This window comes from Triticum dicoccoides, chromosome 6B (assembly GCF_002162155.2).
Source record: "Triticum dicoccoides isolate Atlit2015 ecotype Zavitan chromosome 6B, WEW_v2.0, whole genome shotgun sequence".
In the NCBI taxonomy this organism is placed as follows: Eukaryota; Viridiplantae; Streptophyta; class Magnoliopsida; order Poales; family Poaceae; genus Triticum; species Triticum dicoccoides.
The window spans coordinates 113,284,667-113,295,023 of NC_041391.1; positions in this window are offsets into that span (position 1 = coordinate 113,284,667).

Sequence of the window (10,357 nt, forward strand, 5' to 3'; positions counted from 1 at the left end):
ATATATCATCAAATGTCTCACAACCAACACCATTAATTATTCACACATACACATGTATATACATATACAATTTCTACTACATATGTTGCCTTTGGTGCCTCCGGAGCACGATGACAAGTGGTTCATGGGGGAGGTAGCGGGTAATAGTATTCTCCTTTGGGATCTATGACCTGGTCGAGCAAAAATCCGGCTATTTCCTCTTGAAGTGCTAGTATGCGGTCCGATGGTAGGAGCTTATCCCGCACCTCTCTGAACTGTTAAGAAGGAGATCAATATGCATGTGTGTTAGTTGTGTGACTAGATATCGATAATGGTGTGAATAGTGTTCTGACAAGCATACCCAGTCCTGTCTATCAGATCTGCTCCTTTCGCACGTCATCATGCGAATGTTCTCGCAAACATAGAATGCGCACAGATTATTCCCCGGCGCCTGCTTCAGGGCCTTTATGAGAATGGAATTGAATCAGATAATGATTAATCAAGCATGATAATTGTCAGGACCCCGACTCGATGTCACATCGATCTAGCTGGTAACACTTCATATCACTTTGCGGCCTCACGCACGGTATTCCCACGGGTGTCGTCTTACCTTTTCCCGGGACCGTTTGCGCCTTTTGGCTCACGTATATGATAGTGTCGCTAGCATCCATATGATAAAGAGCCCGGGCTGACATGACTAGTCGTAAACCCAAAGTGGCACAGACTTACAGGGATAGGCATCCATGACCCAGCTTCGAACGTGTCGGTCAACAGCAAGTGGGTCTGGGCTGTAGCACTGGGCTAGCAGGACTCCGGTAAACCGGGCTGTAGCGGGCTAACAGGACTCCGGTACTCAAAGCGTGACATTTCCCCGAAGGGACAGACACAGGAACGAAGAAGGACACATGCCGGCCAGCCTAAGTGTTCCAGAGCAGTAGCAAGCTACCATGGCTCAGCGGTAACACTAGGAGACATTTCCTGGTAAGAGAGGCTACTAAAGATAAACAACTAGATAGTCAGATCCCACACATACCAAGCATTTCAATCATACACACAATATGCTCGATATGTGCAAATACAACGAAGCATCACAACATGACTCTACGACACAAGTACTTTATTTAAGGCTCAGTGAGCCATACATAACATACACAAAGTTACGGGTCTCACGACCCCACATACAAGTCATGCAGTCATACAAACCAGCAGCGGAAGTAACTTGTCTGAGTACAGACAACTAGTAAAATAAAAGAGGCTTGGACAGCCTACTATACTACGTGGTCCATCACAAGCTCAGGGTCACCACCTGGGTCTTTAGCCTACTCGTTGATGTCAACGTCTACATAGAACCCATCAGAAGGGGTTGCAGCGTCTTCTGTAAAAAATGTAGATTATAGCAACATGAGTACAAAGGTACTCAGCAAGACTTACATCAGATCCTACATACATGCATAGTATCAAGAAGGGTTGGTGGAGTTATTGCAGCAAGCTAGCTATGACTCTTGGCTAGACTATCCTACGATACTCCAACTTGAAATAGTTTTGCGCACACGAGTCCACTACTCACCACTTCAATACACTACCGAGGATTCACCTCCGTCTTCCTACGGAAGAGCCATCCTCGGCACTCACACTTATCTTGAGGCTTTTATCAGTATCCATTTACTCGTCTATGAACTGTATAGGCAACCAAGTAGTCCTTTACCGCGGACGCGGCTATTCGAATAGATTATGATAACCCTGCAGGGGTGTACTTCTTCATACATGTTTCCACCACTTAGCGTCTACACACGACATGTGCTCGGCAGACTTCAAGCGAAAGCCGACGTGGGTGTAGACCACGACCTACCTAAACACTTAAGCCTCTAGTCCAGGTTTATCGCCTATTCAGGTTCCATCCGCAGGGAGTCCGGCCGAGGTTTCCCATACGGCCCCGAACGATGTGAACAGGGTTCCCGAGATACCTAACGGGTATTCGGTACACCGTGCCACGTACCTACCGCATCACAGCCCACCCCTACGGTCAGCGCTGTCCACGGCCTCCAGTAGGCTACAAACACCAGAAACTACTTGCAACTCCTGGACAGAGAGCTAGGGTGAGTAAGAAGTCGAGCGGGGTCATATTTCAGGGCCCAATGCATGGTAGTAGCTGTATCTTAAATCACGCATACAGATCTCAGTGCTTAAGGTCGGCTTCAATGAAACAACCCACCATGTACTCCTACATGGCCTCTCATCGATACCTTTACCAAATCGTGTTCACCACACCACTCTCATTACCGACATAACATTTCACTCTAGCCCATCACCCAGATGAACCAGACCTGACACGACTCTAAGCATAGCAGGCATAGCAAGGTAGGAACAACACATACATATGGCTCAAACAACTCCTACACATGCTAGTGGGTTTCATCTAGTTACTGTGGCAATGACAGGTCATGCAGAGGAAATGGGTTCAACTACCGTAGCACACAGCAGTTTGAATCGCGTTGTCTTAATGCAGTAAAAGAGAGCAGGAGCGAGAACATGGGATTGTATCGATATGATCAAATGGTTGGTTGCTTGCCTGATGGTTCGTTGCACGGATACGGTTCTTCGCTAGGGTAATCAGGGTACTCTTCGGGGACGGAACCTGCCGCAGAGAGCACCGATACACAACATTACCAAACAATATGCAACAATATGATGCATGCATGAAACATGGCAATATGAGTGTGTTGGGCTAATGCAACTAAAACCAGAAGGGTTTGAGCAAATTTGAATCAAAGATTCAAATTTCAAATTCAAATATGGCCTTTTAAAGTGCTTTTCCTTGTTCTGATTAAAACATCAATTTAACTTGTTTGATCATGCATGAAAATAGTACAGATGGATAGATTGGATTTTTCTGATCATTTTTCATATATAATTTGTCCAATTTGGAGTTACAGAATAAAAGTTATGAATTTTTGAAGTTTAAATAATATTCTGGAATTTCCTGATTTAATTTAAATCCAGAAATTCAATTACTGCGTCAGCCTGACGTCAGTGTGACGTCAGCAGGTCAACGGAACTGGTCCAGGTCAAACCTGACAGTGGGTCCCGCATGTCAGGGTGATTAATTTAATTAAAACTTAATTAAAACTAATCCTGTTTAATTAGTAGGGCTGGGCCCCACCTGTCATTGACTCAGGGGAGTCAACCAGGGCCCACCCATGGTCAAAGTCAAAGTCGGCTGCCGGCGTTTAGTCGCCGGCGAGCCCGACGCGGCGGCGGGAGTGGTTTTGGCCATTTCGGCCACCAAATGGACCGCGGAGGCCACCGGAGTGGAGCTGAGGACAACCCGCAGCTCTTGGCGGAGTCCGTTGGGGTCGGGGTGGCCGGAGTCGACGCCGGCGATGACTTTGGCGGCCACCGAGGTTCGGTCGGAGGTGAACTTGGTGCTAGAGGGCTCGGTGAGGCTCGTGGAGTGGCTAGCTAGGTGCTGTGGAACGCGGTGAGCAAGATGGACACCATCTTGTGGCCGGAGGATGACCGGGAGCACGTCGGCGACGAGGTCCACGGCGGTGGGTGCGGTTGAGCTCCGGGAGGTTGCTACACGGCTCGGGAGCAGGGACGGAAGGGAGGGGAAGATGGCTAAGCTCACAGTGAGTGCGACGGAGTCCTTGGTGCGGCCGGAGATGGACCGGAGCGACGACGGCGTTGAAGGGGATCTCCGGCGACGGTGAGCTCGGGCGAGGTCGGTGCGGTGGTCTCGGGCGTTGCGAGCGCTTGGGGCTCGGCTGCTCGATGAAGTGGACAGCGGCGGAGCTCCTGGACACGGTGAGACGGCGTGGGGTGGTCGGAGGGCGTGGCTACGGCGAGGGGGTGGCGGCGATGGCGTCGGCCATGGCTGGGGCGTGCGAGGGGGAGGAGCTGGAGAGGAGAGGGGTGTCTGGGGGGTTCGGGGGAGAGAGGGAGGCCGATCCACGTCGTCACCTGGCGAGGGGAGCGGCGAGGCGGCGAGCAGGTGCGTGGCGCACGCCGCGGTCGCCGTCGGGCACCTGCCTGCCTGCCTGGCCGGCAAGCAGCTCGCTGGAGCGGTGCTGGGCTGGGCCGGCAGGTGGGCTGGCTGGTGGGCCTGCGGTGGCGCCAGGTAGGGTTTTCCCCTTTTTTTTCTATTTCTGTTTTTATTTAATACTTCTGCAACTTTGTTGAATTAAATAAAATACCTAGACAACTCCAAAAATCACCAAACTACTCCTGGCTCATAGTTGGATTATTTCCAACATGAAACATTTTAGTTTGGAGATATTTGAGCATTTAAATATTTTATATAATTTTAAATGCCCAAATTCAAATAGTTATGATTTAATTCAAAAACCCTAGGATGGCCTAGGAAAATGTGCACCACTTTTGCAGAGGTTCTGAACCAAGACAAAAATGATGGGCATTTTAGAAGGGCATTTCAGGTTCATTGAAAATTATTTTAGTAAACCCTAGTTGGTTTCAGAGGGGGCTGGGGTTCTGTCATCCCCATTTCAAGTTTCTGATGAAAGAGTAAACATGATGCAACACTCTAATGCATGACTAGCTAGGGTGTGACAACTCACCCCCACTCAAAAGAATCTCGTCCCGAGATTTGGGTTCCTCCGAGAAGAAGGCGGGATACTCGAGTCGAAGACGATCCTCCCTTTCCCAAGTTGCTTCATCCTCAGAATGGTGCGACCATTGAACTTTGAGAAACTTGATATTGTGACGTCGCGTGGTACGTTCGGCTTGATCGAGGATACGAATGGGGTACTCTTGATATGTAAGATTATCTTGGAGATCAAGCGTTTCATGGTCCACTTCACGGATAGGATCCGAGAAGCAACGCCTGAGTTGGGAAACGTGGAAGACATCGTGAACTCTGGAGAGGTGCGGAGGTAGTTCCAATTGGTAGGCAACCTCTCCTCGTTTGGCAAGAATGCGAAAAGGTCCAATGTAACGAGGAGCCAATTTGCCTTTGATACCGAAGCGATGGGTTCCCTTCAGAGGGGTGACCCGAAGATAAGCCTTCTCGTCAACCTCGAAAGTCATAGCCTTATGTTTTCGGTCATATTGACTCTTTTGACGAGATTGGGCTGTTTTCAATTTTTCACGAACGATACGAACTTGTTCTTCTGCTTCCTGAATCATATCCGGGCCAAAGAATTGTCTTTCCCCGGTTTCTGACCAGTTAAGGGGTGTTCGACATCGTCGTCCATAGAGAACTTCAAAAGGGGCCTTACCCAAGCTAGATTGATAGCTGTTGTTGTAAGCGAATTCGGCAAATGGAAGGCACTTCTCCCAGTCCATTCCGAACGAGATAACGGAGGCTCGAAGCATGTCTTCTAGAATCTGATTGACGCGTTCCACTTGACCACTTGACTGAGGGTGGAAAGCGGTGCTAAAAGAAAGACGAGTTCCCATAGCATTTTGGAAACTTTCCCAAAATCGAGAGGTGAAGAGACTTCCTCGATCCGAATTGATCTCCAAAGGAACACCATGGAGAGACACTATTCGGGAGCTGTACAAATCTGCCAGCTGACTAGCGGTTATACTCTCACGAACAGGTAAGAAATGAGCTACTTTGGAAAGACGATCGACCACGACGAAAATAGCATTATTCCCTCTTTTGGTTCTGGGAAAGCCGGTAATGAAATCCATACCGATTTTATCCCATTTCCATTCAGGAATAGCTAGAGGTTGAAGGGTGCCAGCAGGCCGTTGATGCTCTGCTTTTACACGACGACAAACGTCGCAATTTGCAACATACTGAGCAATTTCTCTCTTCATCCTAGTCCACCAGAACCTCTGGCGTAGGTCCTGATACATTTTAGTACTACCGGGATGAATGGTGAGAGGAGATTCATGAGCCTCCTTAAGGATCAACTGCCGTAGATGCTGGTTCTTGGGAACCACTAGACGGTTCTCAAAGTACACAACACCATGATCATTTGTGGAGAAACAGCTAGCACCTCCGCTAGCAATGTTCTCTTTGATTTTAGATATTCCCTTATCTCGCTTTTGGGCAGCGATGATTTGATCCGTAAGAGTAGGTTTTGCTACCAAGGTGGAAAGAAAACCTTGAGGTACAATGTGGAGGTTAAGCTTCCGAAATTCCTCATGGAGAAGCGGTTGACTTTGTTGTAACATCAGATTGTTACAATAAGATTTACGACTTAACGCATCCGCCATGACGTTGGCTTTCCCTGGGGTGTAGGTTATTCCTAAGTCGAAGTCTGTGATCAATTCAACCCAACGTCTTTGCCTGAGATTCAGATCCGGTTGGGTGAAGATGTACTTCAGACTTTGGTGATCAGTGAATATTTCGCAACGATTACCGAGGAGGTAATGTCGCCAAGTCTTAAGTGCATAGACTACGGCTGCAAGCTCTAGATCATGAGTAGGATAATTCTCCTCATGTGGGTGCAATTGCTGTGAAGCGTAAGCAATTACGTGTCGATCTTGCATGAGAATGCAACCTAGTCCTTGTCGCGAGGCGTCGCAGTAGATAACAAAGTCCTTGGAGAAGTCTGGCGGTACCAGTACGGGAGCAGAGGTCAGGCGTCTTTTCAGTTCCTGAAAGCTGTGCTCACATTGTGGAGTCCATTCGAACTTCTTATCTTTCTTGAGGAGTTCGGTTAGAGGTTTAGCAACTTTGGAGAAGTTCTCGACAAAGCGACGGCAATAGCTCGCTAAGCCCAGAAAACTCCGAACTTGCTTGACCGACTCGGGTGGAGTCCAATCAAGGACGGCTTGAACTCGCTCAGGGTTAACAGCAATACCTTTACCAGATATTACATGACCCAGATAGGTCACTTCTGACAACCAAAATTCACATTTAGAAAATTTGGCATAAAGGCGATGCTCTCGAAGTTTCTTCAACACTAGCCTTAAATGTTCGGCATGTTCTTCCTCGTTCTTGGAGTAGATGAGTATATCATCGAGATAAACTACGACGAATTTATCTAAATACTCCATGATGATTGAGTTCATTAACCGAGAAAAGGTGGCTGGAGCGTTGGTTAAACCGAAGGACATGACGGTGTACTCGTATTGGCCATAACGAGTAACAAAGGCCGTTTTAGGAATGTCCCCGTTTCTGATTTTGATTTGATGGTAGCCCAACCTCAAATCCATCTTGGAGAAGACTGAGGATCCAGCGAGCTGATCATACAGATCGTTGATCCTGGGAAGTGGATATTTGTTCTTGATTGTGACCAAATTGACCGGTCGGTAATCTACAACCATCCGGTCCGTACCATCCTTTTTCTTGACGAATAGGACGGGGCAAGCCCACGGAGACGAACTAGGGCGGATGAAACCCTTTTTCAAGGATTCATCGAGTTGTTTCTTAAGCTCGGCTAGTTCTAGGGGTGCCATCTTATAGGGTCTTCTAGCAATCGGAACGGTTCCGGGGATGAGGTCTATTACGAACTCAACATCCCTGTCAGGTGGAACACCTGGCAATTCCTCTGGAAAGACATCCGGGAAGTCACAGACTACCGGAACGTCCTCAAGGTCTGGCAAAGGGCTGGCGTTAAGAGAATATAGTTGTCGCTTGGCTATTCGAGTCAAAACGTTGACTATCTTGCCCGAAGGGTGGGTGAGTTGAACAGTCCTAGAGAAACAATCAATTTTGGCTTGATGAGCTGACATCCAGTCCATACCCAAAATGATATTAATATCTGAAGATTTAAGGGCTATCAAAGATGCGAGAAAAACAAGTCTGTCGACTTGGATTTCATTTCCATGGCTTACTCTAGAAGTTTGCCATTTGGATCCCGGAGTTTGAATTACCATAGAGGATGGCAAGTCACAGAATGCGACGTTATGCAAACGAGCATAATTTTCAGATATAAAAGAATGAGAGGCTCCTGTATCGAAAAGAACAGATGCCGGGTGGCAATTAACAAGAAGCGTACCGAGAACGACGTTGGGATCCTCTTGAGCTTCTTCGGCAGAGACACAATTGACATGGCCACGTGAAGCGGTGACCGGTTTAGCATGAAACACTTTCCCTGTCGGCTTGCCACGGCCAACAGCTTTAGCAGATTGATTGGGGTTGGTCTGGGGACACTCACGCATATAGTGACCAGATTCCCCACACTTGAAACAAGTCACGGAACTGGTACGTGGAGGAGCATTATTGGTTGGACCCCCATAGGGCTTGGCTGGAGCAGACTGTTGAGCGGGGCGAGGCGCCTGGAAGGATGGCCTCGGTGTGAACCTGGGTGGCAGGGCGGTGTTGGGTACCCACACGCGGCGCTTCTGAGGACCAGCACCGGATGAGGAACCCGTGTCACGTCCATGCTTGCGTGTTGCATCATAGTCAGTCTGACCAGTTTCAGCACTGATGGCTTTGTTGACAAGTTTTGAAAAAGATGTGCACTCATGCAGACGGAGGTCGCGGCGAAGCTCAGGACTAAGGCCCTTACGGAACCTTGCTTGCTTCTTGGCGTCAGTAGACACTTCCTCAGTTGCATATCGGGCGAGATTACCAAACTCCCTGCTATAGGCATCCACAGAAAGTCGGCCTTGGGTGAAACTGCAAAATTCTTCACGTTTACGGTCCATGAGACCCTCCGGAATGTGATGTTCACGGAAAGCCTCGCTGAATTCAGCCCAAGTTGTGACATGGCCCGCTGGGCGCATGGCTCCATAATTCTCCCACCATAGACTGGCGGGGCCTTCAAGATGATACGCAGCAAAGGTGACCTTGTCAGCCTCCGCTACCAGCGCGGAACGCAGTTTATGAGAGATACTGCGAAGCCAGTCATCAGCGTCGAGAGGCTCGACGGAGTGGTGGAACGTGGGTGGATGCAATTTGATAAAATCACTGAGTGACACCACGTTAGCCCTCTGATGGTGTGCTGTATTCTGTTCAATACGCTCCAACAAACGGTTTGTCTCCCGCTTGTTTCTCTCAGCTTCCATCATAACCTCGGCTAGTGAAGGAGGTTGAGGCAGATGTTCATTTCTGGCTTCACTGCCTTCGGCCTGCTCTTGGGAAGCAGGGTTGGCGCGCGTGTTGACCATCCTAGGTAAACAGGACAATGATTTAGTCAGAATGATGAAATTCCGACATGGGATACATAATGTAAGAATAACTCGGAATGCAAGATGATCATCCGTATGACATGGTAGATACAGAAACTGCTTCTTTATTCCATCGTCATACACACCATACAAGGTTTAGTACAAGACCAAACAAAGTACTATTACGGCGAAAAAAAGGATTACATCTCATCGGAGGCATTCCAAGCTCCTATACATTATTTTTCTACACCTCCGGAAAGAGTACAAACTAGAACATATCCCATGAGTCACGCGGGACGATAGACGACACAGCTAGTGCGAACTAGTGGTACTACCACTAACTCAGACCTATCCATAGTAGTCCTCGTAGAAGTCGCCTCCATAGCCTGGAAGCTCAACATGTTCATCCGGAAACAGACGATCTCGCGGAGCTTGTGGACCATAAGGGCTAGGATGAGGTCGTGGACCAACAAACGGTGGCCTGCGGGGACCGCGAGGTGGGGTGATGCCTCCTACATCACGCCAAACCATCACGTCTGGCAGAGCAGATCTCACAGGATAGAGATCGCGCATATCTGAGAATCCAGCTTGCACCGCCGGTGCGAACCGAGTCAAAGTGGCCCAGTGGTCAGCACGGGTATTGAAGAGCTCTAACCTTAAGGCCCGATTTTCACGGTCCTTATCCTCGAGCATCTCAGCAGTGGTGCGAGTTCGTGAATCCTCCTGAGTGGAGTCAGCATAGATAGCCTGGAGATATCCTTGTGCTCCCGGAAGTGATCCTGGCATATACCGGAAATCAGAGTCCCGAAATAAACCAGATCTGACTCGCATAATGGTCATCATGGAATAGGCGGCATCCTGCACAGCCATCTCAATAGTAACCCCGAGTCCATAGGAGCAGTGAAGAGGCTCGGTAGATCCAGGATAAGATGGAAATATCCTGACAGTGCAGAGATACTGGCTTTGATTGAAGTCTCGGAATTGCTCCTCGACCGTGTACTCAGGATACCAGCGGTATCCAGCCTCAGTCATTACCCTGACCAACTTAGCAGTATGGCCGGGTACATCTAGGCATCGGGTCAGGCGAACCACTTGATTGAGGTCGCGAGTGGCCATCTGAAAGCATAATCAAAATGCAAAGGCATTAGAATTTCTAGCAAAATTCCGGCAGCATAACAGCTGTAAATGCTCAAAAAGGATATTGAGACATTTGACAAAAGATTTCGTACACACTCAACATCATCACATCAAAGTTCTGGAACCATTCTGAATACGTAATGTGGTGGTAGAACTGAACTAGGCTTGTAACCATCAAACTTATAAGGTACTATTGATTAGTAACACGTGATCC